This window comes from Vanessa cardui, chromosome 12 (genome assembly GCF_905220365.1).
Source record: "Vanessa cardui chromosome 12, ilVanCard2.1, whole genome shotgun sequence".
Lineage (NCBI taxonomy): Eukaryota > Metazoa > Arthropoda > Insecta > Lepidoptera > Nymphalidae > Vanessa > Vanessa cardui.
Window position 1 is genome coordinate 12,476,615 of NC_061134.1, and position 15,200 is coordinate 12,491,814.

Here is a 15,200-nt window from a genome sequence, read left to right on the forward strand (position 1 = left end):
AATGAGGTTCGTATACTTATCTAGATATAATCTAACCCTTTTCTGCTGTGTTATTAAAAAAAGCGTCGAGTTATTACTTGTTAACTTCAAGGCAGGATAAAATACATACATATATAATTTGTATTTAACAAACATGACTGTGTTTTTAAATGTTTAAAAAGGGGAACTACTGAGTTTCTTGTCGGTTCTTCTCGGTAGAATATTTCCCAACCGGTGGTAGCTTCACTTAATATAGTTTTTAAATGACTGTTTAAGAGTGCTTTTAAAAGCCTACTTGAAAAAAGTTTATTTTGATTTTGAAATATGATTTGCAAATATGTTTCCTTGTGGTATTATTATTGAATGTTAAACTTGGTTTTTTTTATTTCTATTCTTAATGCAATTTGTATTTTCTACTATTAAGAGATATTATAGTTAAAACACAGAAGGCATCAAAGTACACAGTATTCACAGCTTTAAGCTATCTTCAGGGCACGTGAGGTAAACATTAAAATATCCAAATTCCATATCATACAAAGGCGACAAAGCCCAGTGGCTAGAATGCGTGCATATTAACCGATGATTGTGGGTTCAAACCCAGGCAAGCACCATTGAATCACACCATTCATGTGCTTAAATAAATGACAACGTCTTGAGGAAACCTGCATATGTCTAATTTCATAGAAATTCTACCACACGTGTCTTCCACCAACCCGCATTGGAACAGCATGGTGGAATATGTTCCAAACCATCTCCTCCAAGAGAGAGGACGCTTTAGCCCAGCAGTGGGAAATTTACCGGCTGCCGTTGTATATGATACAAATAATCTAACCATATAAAAACTTTATTGAAACACATTAATCAATATTACTTAAAGTTATAATTTTTTTTACGTACATTTAAAATTCAAAATATTATTTAATAACTTTAGCAAAACTCCCTGAAAGTTTCGTTATTTCAATAGTACTCATGGATAAACCCATTACTTATATAACGCCCCTGAACTAACACTTATCCGCAGAAAACGTTCTTGTCCCGAGAATACCTGAACGATAAGTGCGATAACGCATATATTTGTAAAAATATGAACGTTGTAGGAATTTATCCCACCGGTGACTTAAGGGTTGACTTTTAGCGTTATATTCGACTAGCGACCCGCCTCGGCTTCACTTGCAATACTGATTGATACTTCTAAAATTATCAGTGTTTGTTATCTATATTGTTCATGTATAAAAAACATTCCTCTTGAAACACTCTATCTATAGAAAAAAACCGTATCAAAATCTGTTGTGTCATTTTAAAGATCTAAGCATACATAGAGATACAAAAGCATATATAGAGATACACATCGTTTGTTTTATACTATAATATGTAATGATTATGATGATGCAACAACCGACGTTGTCTCTAGCAGTCGAGGCGAAAATAACATTCATATCGTATAAATACTTCTGTATTCAATGAAAAATTAATTGATCTCGTTTGGTTCTATAGATGGATATAAAACAATATGTGGAAAAAAATAACATTGTTAATAAAAAAAAAAACCTTTCAAGCTTCCACATTCAAGTATAGATATTCAAAAAATGCAAAAACAAATACATTAAAGGGGGTAAAATTCAAATAACACAAACGAATCTATACAAACCAATTGTGAGTTAAATCAGATAAAATTTTAAACCTTATTAGTATTGTTTGTGAATATATTTTTGGACAATCTGTATATTTGTCTTTAAATTATACGCACACTAGTAAACAAATATGTCGTGTATTAAAGGTAGATCTTTAAATTATACGCACACTAGTAAAGTAGTATGACGTGTGTTAAACGTAGATATCACGCACACCAATACAGTAAAATTGGCTCGATTTGTAATTCATTTGTATTTTGTGTAGATACATGTATAAAAAATCGAAGCCAGTGAGTTACAAAAAAATCTTCATTATGTACCATTCACTCTAGACTCAGTTCAATTGATTGCTTATAAACGATAAAGCGATGGTCACTATCAAAGACATCAACAGTTCTGGAATCCAGGGAAAATTGAAAACACTAAGCCCTTTTGGAAATAAAAGTCGACCCATGAACATTTTCCCTCTCGATAAAGATCTACAATGCTATAAACTAGATCCCTTCGAATTCACCATCAAACCTTCCGATCAACGATGTATTGTTATGTGAACTTTTCACTGTCATTAGAGATTGGATGATATCTTTAGTGTCTGTTTTATTTTATTAACCGACTTCTGAATTAATTGGTGGTTATCAGTTAGACATGTATGTATGTAACATTGTTTGAATTTCATTATATTTGAGTATGATGGTCTATTTAAGCTTCCAAGCACGTATGCATAATTTTGTGAGTGTATCTTTGTATGTTTGTCCATAAATCGAAAACTAAAAGTCGTATTGAAGTAATCATTTTTAATATAAGTCTGGTACTTTAACTTTTATTAAAATCGGTGTAGTCGTTTCAAAGAAATATTTTTTATCTTTAGTTCACTAGCTGTTTCCAATTTTGAAGTCGGTTTAATTTATAAATTGCTTATCTATTTATATAAATGGTTGAATCTTTTAGTTTGCTTTATTGGGAGCTTTTAAAGTGAATAAATAAATTGAACATTTAAGATGGAACTCCTACACATGTGCCTAAAAAACTACGGTAAAACCTGGCCCAACAATAAAAAAGATTATGTATGCCTTTATTATTGTATACTCTGAGAATAAACACATGTGCTCACTTAGTAAATCTTGCAAAATATCGCAAGTTCAAGCTCGTCCAAGCACCTCTTGTCTTTTCACGAGCTTAATTTCTATTTCATATTCGTCTCATGTGCTCTCAGATGATCGAAAACATCGTGAGAGGATTAGATCTTCCTTTTCTCGAGAATATTTATATTACTAATTGTGTCCTAAACTTCTCTTGCGTCTAATAAATTCGTCGAATGTTCGTCAAGTGATAGGTATGAAAAACTAGCTTATCCAAACTTGCTTCAAACCAAATCTCATCAATTTCGCTTCAGGGATTTAGCTGTGAAACAGTCAGACAGATATATTTACATAAAATAAAATTGGAATATCTGTTTGTAATATTAAATTTTTTTACTCAATGCATAAGTATGTATACAGGATACATGTATTAAAATAACATTTTTTACAATTTTTGTCGGTCTGTCTGTTTTTTGTATTATTCAAACGCGTCAAGGTAGCGGGAACAGCTAGTATTATAATATAATTTTATTTTATTTCTTGGACTCGTAAGATTAACTGAGTATCTTATTTCAATATGAATGATTTGGTATTTTTTTTTAAGATAAATTCGATGTTAGAACTATTATTTCCTGTTTGTTAATAAATTGTTTATAATCTATTTCACTTCAGTGTGGTAAATACATATTATTAATGAAATAAAAATATTAAGTGACGGAATAGTCCAATTTAAAATGAGTTCTATAGTGTTAATTTTAAGTACCATTTTCAATAATATGTGTTATTTGCTCTGTACTAATCCGCATGAACTCACATCGTATCTCACTCGTGTTATATTGATATCCGACTGACGGTGTTAAAGCACTTTGATGTGTATATAATGCTTATATTATCATATTACATGTGCATGCGATTTCGTGCGCCTTTGAATTTACAATTTACAGATTTTAATAAAAGTAAAAAAAAGTAAAGTAACAGCCTGAAAATTTCCCACTGCTGGGCTAAGGCCTCCTCTCCCATTAAGGAGATGGTTTGGAACATATTCCACCACGCTGTTCCAATGCGGGTTGGTGGAATCCTCACGATGTTTTCCTTCACCCCCGAGCATGAGATGAATTATAAACACATTTTTTTATAAATATAATTTTAATAAATCTTTTTAATTCTTAGTTTGTGGGAGGCACTCGAAGTGACGGCGGAATGGTCGCATGTGTCCGTACCGCACTGGACAGTATCTGGACATTACAGCGTGACTACTATTATTTTACAAATCATTCAAAAATAAAAAGTTAGTCCTTACTACATCAACTATCTACCAGTGAAAGTCGCATCAAAATCGGTTCAGCCGTTCCAGGAATCGCAGAAACGAAGAAACGACGACAGACAAACGACAGACGCCACTGCACATTTGCGAAAACTTTTAATTTATCTACATAATTGGTAATTACAGTTCGTTCAACTAAAACGTCATAATTAATTATTCGTAACTCAAGTATTAAGGGAATAATCAAATTATTTTTGCGATAAATTCAAATCAGACGTTACATGTCCCCTTTGGGAGCAACTTCTACCCCCTAAAGGAGTACATTTTGGTTGCTTGGAATGCGGCTCAGTCTTTGTGATAAGCCTAACTTACTAATATAATGTTAAGTGAGTTATCTATTCAACCGATTGTCATGAACCATCATTGTAACATACGTCATGAGTACTGAAAAAGATATGGTACAGTACGAAACAACTTAGATGTGGCATTGGCAAATTCAATAAAACTGATTACTGCCGATTTATACGACCAATGGAAATAGCTCTCTTTCTTTCTCTAAAGAAGCAATTGCATGTAAATCGTGTCAAATTGACGAATATATTAAGTCATATGATATTACAAGTTATTACTGTGTAAAGATCACATTCACATAAGAAATAAATATTGATAAGTTGGGATAGCGTACTTAATTCGGATGTTGTCGATGCTACATCTAAGTTGTGTCGTACTATAACTAACATACTTTTCTTTAACTTTTTACTCGTGGTCGAAGTCGCCGTTCTAAATATTACTATATTTATTGGGTTTTCTTTTCTGGTCACTGTGTATCCGACTAACATAAATCTTAATTACTATTTGCGCGCTAAGTTTTGTTATAAGCCGTTTAACGTTTTAATCCTTTATAATTATAAATTATTACGGGTACAAATTAAGCTTATGAAAATATTTAAATGTCTTGTAAATTTGAATGTATATTTCTTTGTATGTTACTGCATTACTATCGACGACGATTTAAAACGTTTTTTTTTTAAGTATGACTTTTTGGTGTCAAGAATATAATCATTTTTTTTAAATAATTAATATTTTCTAGCGAATGTGGCCAGTATATCAATTTTAATTAGTTTTCGTTTTTCAAAAATTCAAATTTCGATACGGCATTCTATAGTATATCTGAAATTTTACAACAAATCGACCTTAAATCTCTGATTAAAAAATATCATTCCATAAAAAATACTTAGGAACTGGTTCTGACAGGTGACACCACAAACCTTTCTCGACTTGGCAGTCATATTAATTGGAAGAGTCCTACTATGAAGGAGAAATTTTATTAAAATGCTTTCTGTATCTTTTATTTTTTGCTTCTCGTATATGGGTTTTTAATTCATCTATTTATAACAAAAATTTAAAAAAAAGTCATAGACGTGATCGGGCTGGTGGTCATTAAAGTGGTAAGTGGTAACTATTGGCTATAGATATTTTTACTGTAACTAATTATTAACCATGCTCTACAACGCCAATATGCCTCGTGAGCTACTAAATACTTAGAACAAGGTGACTAATTTGTTTAATATGTTAGCCTGTTTAACTATTTTAAAAAAAAACTTAAAATCAAATATATTTAACAGACGTCTTTTAATATAAGTAGGTAATTCTCTTTCTATTACTTCAACGTATATTTATATCACAATTTACTTTTCAAAGGTATCGAAAGTATCTCATACGAAAGCATTTTTTATCCGCTGAAATGTACTATTGCATCATATATTCTAAATTCAATTAAAAAAAATTATCCATGAAATAAAGTCTACTTTTTATACCACTATTATATTTATTGTTTTAAAATTTATCGTGATTTCGTGATAATAACATTCAAAGTAAGGAACCGTGACGTTACTTTATACAAACGCTTAATTCATAATATCCGTAAATCTTTTAAATATCCCTTGAAATATCAACAGCGAAGTTTATCGAAGTTTAAAGATTTAAAAGCGGCTTCCAGTGAAATTATTTGTTCACAAATTCGAGACAGACTTTAACCGATATTGAATAAGATACAAGTTCAGAACAAAACAGACTTGCTCGTTAAATATTACTAAGAGCAAAAGTTACACAAACTCAACGGAGTTAGATTTGTTTTTTTTAAACATGATTAAGAAATATGATTTTCGTTAAAGTAATTTTAATGCTCTCAATGAAAAGCTATTAATGACATTTGAGGGTTATTTATAATTTAATGATAGCAAAAAAAGTAAATATTCAGAAAAATGACAGACTCGATCGAAATTATCAACTATTATAGATCGCTTAAAATTATTATTATTAAATCGTTAACATTTACGATACTAAATCCATTAAATTCAATGAAATAACAATTCAACGGGCGTCCATCTTTAAATTTTTACGGGTGCGTTCAGAAATTATATTCCAAATAATAATTTCATGAGATACGATTTTGAGTATATTTATATTTCTTAAGTTTTATTTATTTTTCCGAGTGAAGACGGATTTTTATCTAGTTATGCATATAATTAGATACACATGTGACCTATAAATTAGACAGTAACGTCTCATTTCAGTCTTGTGTCTTTTACGTTGACGGCAATAAATAGACATATGAGCCAGGTGCCAGGTCTAAAGACGCGTGAGTCATCACTCATACGTTTATATATAGCTCAGAAGTACTTTGAGTTATGTCACTCAGTACATCCGTCTATTATTAAATAATTAGTACCGGTACATATTACGTATTGTATGTCCGGGATCCAGGGATGTCAATACATTGACGCAAATTATATTGTACTATATAATTATATTAATAATAGCATATTATTTGCACGTAGATATTCGCTAGTGGTATGGTTGTGTGTGTTTATTTTTAAAAAATATTTTACTAGTAGTCGCCCGCGGATTCGCTTACCTATGACCTTTTTTGGAGTTCAAGTTTGCTTCATACCAAATTTTATCAATTTGGGTTTAGTGGTCGCTCGTAAAAGAGAGAAAGACAGACAGCAAGAATTACTTTCACATTTGTTTTATTAATATAAATTTCATGGTTGCCAGTGGAAAAAATATGATGTGTAAATTACTATATTAAATTATCAAGTACAATAATATCGATGTAATTATTAAGTTGACATTTATGAGAACTATTGAATCGCCAATAAAATCGTTCGTTCAAGAATCAATTTTGAACTAAAAATTAATTACAATTATTCTTTCTGCAAAAACAAGTAACACGAACGTTGCTTTATAACGCATAATAAAATCTTGTTTAAAATAAAATAACTGGTGTTGTTCAGAAAAAATGGTCACTCAAAGTACTTTTTCTTAAAAGAAAAATTGCGCGAGTTTGAAAAAAAATATAACAACTAATACCCATCATTAACGTCGCTCTCCTAAGTCCGAACATAATGAGCAAAAAGAAAAGAGGGATAAAAAAGATAATCTTACCTTCTAACGAAAATCTTGCAACATTTTGACATCTATCACTGACACATTCTGTTATCTGTGGCAGCGCACCTGAAAAAAATAGAGATTTAGAGAATAAAAATTACCCTTGCAACTATCAGATCGGAGATACGTGTAATCGTTCGTGAGTCAGAAGTATTTCCAAAAAGTCTCTAATGGACTAAATATTTAAATTAAATGTGTAAGATCGTACTCTCTTCAAAAATTCGAAATGAAATTTTACATATTGAAACAGGCACAATGTAATCGTCATAAAACATAAGACCTATCGTCTCTCAAAAGTTTAGTATATGCTAATATGAAGTTGGTATAACCTAGCCGGTAGTGATAATTTTTGACGTTAATTTTGTCTGTGGAACGACGGTTCGATTTTTAAAAAAATAATCTGAATTCAATATTCCCTGAAGAAGATTGTCTGAAATCTATAACTCACAGATTCATCAGCATAGAAGAACATCGTAAAGATATTTGTGTTTACTGAATTAAATTTTATGACCAATCCACAATAGACCGATTTCTTGGGACATGATTAAAACCTCCATCGTAAGTGATCTGTCCTGTAGCGGAACATTTAATGGCTGGTTATATATTGGATTGGAGCAGCATGGTGGTATATGCTCCAATCCTTCACTTCAAAGGGAGAGGAGGCCTTTAGCCCAGCAGCGGGAAATTTAAAAGGCTGTTGATGATGATTTGATGACTTAGATATCGAGACTAAAAAACGCCCCCACCCCATCTTCCTTTACTATACTCGTCTATCAAGCAACGAAATTTGGTATTTATTTTTAACTCAAATAATAAAATAATTTTCCTGTAACAATATTTCAAGGGAAGGTCACAAAATCTGGTCATAATATAATATTCACATACAGAATGTAATTAATTATGTGAGGGTGAAACATATCTTGGTCCCCAGTGTATGGTCATGCCCTTCAAAGTGTTAGCAAGGATCTATTTGGCTCGGTAAATCTATTATTATTGTCCCGTTGGGTAAAATCTTTACTAATGAAGGCAGAACAATCATTAGGGAATTGGGGATGAATTTTTTTATCGCCTTGAAATTAATTTAAAAGTTTTTAATTAGGTTCTTATTTATGAAATTAGCGATATTGATATTTTTTAATTGGTAACGTGAAGAACGGTTTATTATACTAAGAGTTTTTAGTATTGTATCATCGATTGTACAGTCGGGATAAAAAAAAGGTTCGTCACCTTAAAGTCTATTTTTGTGTGCTCACTACGAGCGATAATCTGCTTTACCGATCGAGAATGACATATTGCGTCGCAATGATTTGATGTTTAGATTCAAAAGGTACTAAGAGTTTAAGACTTGATAAAGGAATTAATTGTAAAACTGACGTATGTTTTCTTACTCTGATTGTACGTGTCATTATTATTCTATTCTTTTTCCTGTTTTTCTTGTTTGATTTTTCTTGATTATATACGGTACTTGATCTTGATGTATATACGGTACATATACCAAAAAAAACAACTTTTTTTTTTTTAATTTTTGTCTGTCCGTCTGCTAATCTCTGAAACAGCTGGACGGATTTTGACGGGACATTCACTGCCAGATAACTTTTTTTTATGGTATAGGTTGATGCTGTAAGAAATATTAACCATTCTTTACATAGTCAATGAGCCAACAGCCTTGGGAAGTAACATGCTCTGTCCCTTGAGCCTGTAGTTACACTGGCTCATTCACCCTTCAAACTGAAACACAACAATATTGACTACCTACTTGCACAAAGCCCTACCACCAAGTAAAACTTATGGCCATAGCAATAACGTGTGTTAAATTCCTACATTCAGCTCATCTCGTCTTCTATAAATCTATAAATGCGAATGTCATACCGTCTGTGTGTCTATCTGTCTATTGATCTGTCATGGCTAAACCATTGAACTGAATACAAATTATGTAAGAAGCAAGCTCAGACAAGACATAGGGCATTTACTTTTTGACGACCTCCGTGGTCGAGAGGTATGTACACCAGTTTTCATGGGTACGCCACTCCGAGGTCCCCGGGTTCGATTCCCGGCCGAGTCGATGTAGATTATAATTAGTTTTCTATGTTGTCTTGGGTATAATGTAATGTCACCTACATGTTGCCTCACTTATGCTTAACATCTGACGATTAACCCTTTAAACTAAAAATGTACCAAAAATATATTTATTTGTGTTCCAATAGCATGACAGCAGTATAAGAGCTTTTGTTTGTTATTACATTGAACGCAAATTACTAAATTGAAATCATTTTCAAATCAAATTAAATATTTATCGAATTAATTTTAAATTACGATAGTAAATAACTAGATTCGTGGTTTTAAGCAAAACCGCAAAATATGCATTTTAAACAGGACAACACATGTAGATATTCATATAGTTGACTGTCTCGTCAGTTTAGTGGTTATATATAAGGTCGTATTTATTGAAGTTCAGGATTCAAAGCCCATGGTAGGTCTACAAATATGGGTTTTTCTGAAAATTCTCAAAAAAAATCTGGACTGTAGATGGCAATAGCTCGTACATTAACTGCCTCGGAAGGCTTTGGATTATATAAAGTATTTAGACATACGCTTATGTCATTTAGTCTATTCTACGTTTCTTGTCTAATCTTTCTCAAGATGGGTTACCGGTCAGAACTAGACCATCAAAGTCAAAGCCAAAAATCTGTATTCAATATGAAAGTGTTACCCTTGCTCATTGATTGTCAAAAATCTACCACCGGTTCGGAAATTAAAACTCTGCGGGATTTGTTTTTTCATCCTTTTCATTATTTACTCATGACTAGACAAATGCCTGCTCTTTGAATAATATGGATTTAATTTTATGCTATATAAACAAATCGGTTTTTCCACAACTTCGCGTTTATTTAACACATTTTTAGGTGTTTCGAAACCTATGACATATTTTGTTTTGATTTAATTTCATTGTAAAATGACGACGGCTCGCACGTTGCGTTTGTCACATATTATTACACAACCAGAGCGCCGCTCTCTAACCTACCAGTAACTTTTTCCCGCTCTCTAAAATTAATCAAGAATCTTTAATTTTCAGCACATCTACGTCTGGAAATCAAAGTAAGACTATAATCAATCTACATGCAGTTTATTATACCATAATTATTGGGACAAAAATTGGCATACGCTATTAAAAAATAGTGATTGATCATGTATATTTATTTACAACTCAGATTCCAAAAAATGTAAATAAATCGAGACTGATATTCTTCATGTCAAGGGACCTTGGAGATATAGGAAGGTAAACAGATTAATGTCTATGTATTGAATAATGTAACTTGTTACGGGAAGTTGGTATTACGACATTGTAGTCCAGGGAATTATCCGTTCGATGCTAATGGATTTATTCACACGATACTATTGATGGTGGATTAATAAGGATATAATTAATTTTATCTATGTTCCCGTCACGACTGAGAGATTTTGTATTGATAGGAATTGAAAGGAAATGGTATTTCTATTAGAAAGAAGCAGCGAAAATCTCTTTGAATATAGGAACGCGATTCAAAACTAGTATTAAGTCGTTATTACATTATAAACGGATGGTCCCCTAATTGTAAGTGGTCATCAGTATCCGTACACGTAGGTGTCAATCAAAATCAAAATAAACTTTATTCAAGTGGGCTTTTACAAGCACTTTTGAATCGTCAATTAACAATTAAGTGAAGCTACCACCGGTTCGGAAAGTAGATTCTACCGAGAAGATTCGGTAAAAAACTCAGTAGTTACTCTTTTTCAACATTCAAAAAATACAAAGTCATTGTTAGTTCATACAATTATTTAAATTAATATATCCTGCGTGGAAGTCAAAAGGTATTAATTCCACGCTTTTTTATCATCTACAAAATCATGTATCGAGTAATAAGTATTTTATACCAATGTATTTTTTATAAACGTATTGAAATTACGAAACGGCAAAGTTAAAAATGTCTGCGTCACAACCTTGGAATTTGAGACGTTATATCTCTTGTACCTGTAGTAACACTCGCTGTAAATAACATCGGATGAACGTATGGTACCCAATTAGTCTTACACAAAGTTACCACCAAGTACATATATAATAGAACAATGAAGTTAATTCATTTAAGTTTACTATCATAACGTTAAACATGTAAATATTAATATATAAACCACGTACCGTCACTCCGTTACGGACTTATGAAGCATTGTTAATCTCATTATTAATTAATAATAGTTATTTAAAATTCGGTTTTAGTATTTAACGAACAGAACATAAGCTAATTATATATTTATTAATTTTCATACGTGTAAATTGATTTTCATATCTGTTAATAGTACATTTATAATTTAATATGTGTTTTCGTTATAACGTATCTCTAGATGTACAGTCAGAGTAAGGAAACCTTCGTCAGTTTTCAAATTAATTCCTTTATCAAGTCTTATTCTTAGTAGCTTTTGAAACTAAAGCACTAAACTGACAACTGCATATAAAATTAAACTTAAGTAGTATGATAAATTGATTGAAAATAGTGTAACATCTTTGAACTACGCCTAGTTTTAATCAACATGAAACCTTTTTAAAGGCGTAATTAGTCATTACAAATTCGAATTAGAATTGTCAAAATATGTCTGTCAGTGTCATATTTTCTTGATCGGTAAAGCAGTTTATTGCTTTTACTGAGCTCACGAAAATAGATCTTAAGGTGACGAACCTTTTCTTGCCCCGACTGTACTTATAGATGTAGGTACCCAGCAATAAAAAATATACAAAACCTGTTTTCGCGATTGTTTCTTTTTAATATAATATTATGTTTAAATCATTTCATATTAGTCAAAAAATCTAAAAACTCTCAATCTTTCTGACTTCGGAATTTGCTACCTTATTATATCCAGACTACTTCAGGCATTCATACTGAAAAAAATTTACTTGGAAACCATTTCACATAAAACTTTTAACAAGATGCCGTGAGTTTCGGAAAAGGTTTTAATATACAAATATTAAATAAGAAGCTACGCTGCGTGAAGTGACGAGCGTCAAATTTATGTTCGAATAGGATAAAATTTCGTCACGATTTTTTTATAAAGATCCATCGAGACGTTATAATAATACTAAATCTTTATTCATTAAAAAGAGATTGAACAGAGCAGTTTAGTTTTATAATTGGTTTGTACAAATTTATCTTATTTCAATCGCTAGGGCTTAGTACTCTACTCCTCGTGTAGTAGTAGTAGAGTACAGACCTTAATAGTAGTCATTTGGACGTAGGGCTTTGTGCAAGCCTGCTTGGGTAGGTACGACCCACTCATCAGTTATTCTACCGCTAAACAACAGTACGCAGTATTGTTGTGTTACGGTTTGAAGGGTGAGTAAGCTAGTGTAATTACAGGCACAAGGGACATAGCATCTTAGTTCCCAAGGTTGGTGGCGCATTGACGATGTAAGGAATACTTAATATTTCTTACAGCTTTATTGTCTATGGGTAATGGTGACCACTTACCATCAGGTGGCCCATATGCTCGTCCGCCAACCTATACCATATAAAAACAGTAGTTTAGTTTTATAATTGGTTTGTACAAATTAATCTTATTTCAATCATTTGGGTTTAGTACTGTACTCCTCGTTAGAGTACAGACGTTAATTAAACAATCAAACTATACACGAACATTTAAACTTAACGAATACATTATTGAAATGCGTACAATCATAATTGAAATGTAAGTAAATATTAATTAATTTATATTCATAAATTTATCATTAAGGTGATTTGTCAAAGTATTATGAGAAGTTAAGTTTCTTTAATCCAAGTTTTTCCTAATATTTAGTAACAGCCTGTAAATTTCCCACCTTTGGGTTCCTCTCTGTTTGAGGAAAATGTTAGGAGCACTTTCCACCACTCTCCTCCAGTGCGGGTAGGTCGATTCACATATAACAAACATTCGTTGACATTATACCTATGCAGATTTCCTCACGATGTTTTCCTTCACCGCCGAGCATCAAATGAATTACAGACACAAATTAAGTACACAAAAGTTCAGTGGCGAATATCTGGGTTTGAACACGCAATCATCGGTAAAGATGTATGTGTTCTAGCTACTGGGCCATCTCGGTCCGCACTTGGCCGCTTTTTTATCACTCAATCAATCTCAATTATTTCCAAGGGTTGTCTGGAGATTGCGCTCTTAGTGATAAGATTTTGTACTCAGAATTTATTCGTAATTTGTTTATAATGGTAATTTTCACAGTTTCAATGCATATTGTCTTTTTTATATTAAAATAAAAACCAAATTGATTTATGGAGACTTTTTCAAGCACTTTTAAATCGTCATTTTACAGAAATATCCTAAAGTAACCATTGATACAGAATGTAGATTCCACTGAGAAGATTCAGCAAGAACCTCTGTACGTAATCATTTTAAAATAATAAGTTGTCTTATTTGAATACATTTGTTTATAATATATCCTACCTGAAAGGAAACAAATAATTGATCCTAGTGTATTTTTTTCATCTATATAATCTTGCATTATTTATATTTTTTTTTACGATTTGAATTTATGTATAGGCAAAGTTAAAATTGCCTGCGGAATTTTAGTATAGATGTGTATACCCAAGAAGGATTTACTGATATCTGAGTCGGAAATTTGTCGCTATAAGCTCATCCTTAATCCTCGTATTCTTAAGATTGTTATTGATTCTATCAATGTGATCAATGATACTGTTATTTATTATTAATTATTGCCACTGATAATAAGTTTTTTTTAATTGTTATTTAACATGTTAGTTATGGTATATGTGTTAGCAAATATATCGTAATAAAGATCAGTTTAGTGATATCATAAATTTCCAATGATTTCATTAAATTACACTAGATAATTGATTCTTCATAAAATTGATTAACGCAATCAGCCAGCTAATAATTGTCGATGAATATATTTCGTGATTACCATTTGGTATTAAAATGAAACTAATATTGATATGCATTTATGAATAAAGGGCTTACGAGGCAAATCATAATACTACTAAAATACCAATGTTTTACGTTAGTAATATTCGTCGTTTTTTCAATAAACAAGTTTGACAAGTCAATGAAAGCTGGATAGATGAAAATATGAATTATAGAGACATAAAGATCAATCATGTATCCTCTCCTTGTACCAAGACACATCGACACATCCACACTCAAAGCTTCACACTAATTATTTCCGCACTGTAACCGACTATTACAAAAAAAAAGCAGTTTGAAAATAGAACACACCGAATTCCGCGCCAAAACTAAAAAACTTTGTGAAACCTTCACCCACATTTCAATTCGAATTTTAAAAATACACAAATATAAATTCTCTTTTGTAATTAAATAGAACGCATTCTTTTTTAACTCTATATTGACATGTATTATTTTTTTGAAATGTGAGAGAATTTTTTTTTTACTTTTTTTGACACTTACTGTAGTGCGCGCGCCTAACCCAACGATACTGGTATCTTCCGACTCATTCGATTATTCGTTCGCTGAAATCTAAAAAAAGATAGGACACTCATGGGCGAGACTTGTGAGCGTTGGTGAGAAGCATCATAATAATGGTGGGTGAAGCGGTAAAAATAGTGATTTAAAATCCAATATAAATTCAACGAATATTAAGCGTCCAAATTTATACATACTGCATATATTATGAATGGAATTCTTATAAATTGTATTTTATAACCAACGACCCGCGCCGGCTTTGCACGAGTGCAATACTGATACTAATTATACTATAGAATTTGTTTATTTACGACAACTTCTAAAATTATCAGTGTTTCT

General features: G+C 31.6%; 1 protein-coding gene across 2 annotated transcripts in view; it reads right to left on the bottom strand.

The window, feature by feature from the left end:
• LOC124534091 (RING finger protein nhl-1) overlaps positions 1 to 14,997 on the bottom strand; it is a 121,868-nt gene extending 106,871 nt beyond the window's left edge. Inside the window, exons 1-2 of one of the 2 annotated variants that reach the window (XM_047109758.1) lie at positions 14,847 to 14,997; positions 7,404 to 7,472 (exon numbers count right to left, since the gene is read on the bottom strand). The gene's annotated coding sequence lies outside the window, so the exon portion shown is untranslated. The remainder of the gene's footprint in view (positions 1 to 7,403; positions 7,473 to 14,846) is intronic. The other variant, XM_047109761.1, reaches the window with a different exon arrangement.
• Between the last annotated feature and the right edge of the window lie 203 nt (positions 14,998 to 15,200).